The sequence below is a fragment of the Euphorbia lathyris genome, chromosome 8 (genome assembly GCF_963576675.1).
Source record: "Euphorbia lathyris chromosome 8, ddEupLath1.1, whole genome shotgun sequence".
NCBI classification, from domain to species: domain Eukaryota; kingdom Viridiplantae; phylum Streptophyta; class Magnoliopsida; order Malpighiales; family Euphorbiaceae; genus Euphorbia; species Euphorbia lathyris.
Genome location: NC_088917.1, coordinates 38,694,970 through 38,696,251, shown reverse-complemented (window position 1 = coordinate 38,696,251; position 1,282 = coordinate 38,694,970). Strand labels below are relative to the sequence as shown.

At 38.0% G+C, this 1,282-nt stretch overlaps 1 non-coding gene across 1 annotated transcript; it reads left to right on the top strand.

The window, feature by feature from the left end:
- Window positions 1-875: 875 nt before the first annotated feature.
- On the top strand, window positions 876-982 carry LOC136204353 (small nucleolar RNA R71). Its single transcript, XR_010675196.1, has one exon. It is a non-coding gene; the product is annotated as a small nucleolar RNA R71 (small nucleolar RNA).
- The last annotated feature ends 300 nt before the right edge of the window (window positions 983-1,282 follow it).

Sequence of the window (1,282 nt, the reverse complement as noted above, 5' to 3'; positions counted from 1 at the left end):
TGTTTAAGATATCTTCTTTGGACTTTGGTAAATCAGTTCCCGGTAATGTTACATCTTTGGGCATTTCAGGCCCTTGATAATTTTTTCCTGAACGAAGAGTAATAGCCTTCACCTGCTCTTTCAGATTTTCTTCCGTATGGCTGGGAAGACTTCCCTCTTTTCGGGATGGAATTGATTTAGCAAGTTGACCAATTTGAATCTCCAAATTATGGATGCTAGATGAGTGGTTTTTAATAAGCTGATCGAATTTATTTTCGATCCGTTTAAAACCATCGTCGTGATTACTTATTTTTCCACTGATAGCATCTATAAACTTGTCGATTTTAGAAGATAAAGTGCTAATCGTATCTCTTGACTGATTTTGATAATTAGTGGTACGATTTTGATTAGCACTGGCATTATTGTTACTGTTATCTTTCCAGTTAAAGTTAGGATGATTCCTCCATCCAGCATTATAGGTATTAGAATAAGGATTATGAGTTTGGTTTTGTCCTTGGACAAAATTTACCTATTCGATCTCACTCATATTTTCGTAGTCCATATCCGTTTGGACTGGATTACCATTGGTATCGCGTGGTGCCATAAACTTGTCAATTTTGTGCGATAAAGCAGAAAATTGGGCTTGTAGCATCGCGACTGGATCAAGTTCAACTATACCTTTAACTGATGGTGTGGTTGAGGATGATGGTTTTGCCACCGGCATATGTCCACGTTCCGCGGGCCACATACTGCTGTTGATTGCCATTTCCTCCAAAAGTTCTCTCGCTTGGGCTGATGTTTTCTTCATAAATAGCCCTCCCGACATAGCATCTAATGAACCCCTAGTTGCAGGATTTAGTCCATTGTAAAATGTTTGCATTAAAAGTTCAGCGGGTAATTGGTGGTGTGGGCATAAACGTTGAAGTTCTTTAAAACGTTCCCAAGTTTCATAAAGAGTCTCATTGTCATTTTGAGAAAAAGATGTTAACTCATTTATGACTCTTGCGGTTTTTGCTAAAGGAAAATATTTAGATAAAAACGCTTGAGCTAATTGTTCCCAAGTGGCAAAAGTTGCGGCTGACATAGAAGTTAACCATTCTTTGGCTCTGTCCTTCAAGGTGAAGGGAAAGAGGCGAAGTTTGATTGCTTCTGCAGTCACATCTGGAATTTTTAAAGTGTCACAAATTTCAAGGAAATTTGTTAAGTGGGTGTTAGGATTTTCGTTAGGTAACCCGTAAAATGTTACATTATTTTGCAACATATTAAGCAAAGCTGGCTTAATTTCAAATTGGTTTGCGGTGAT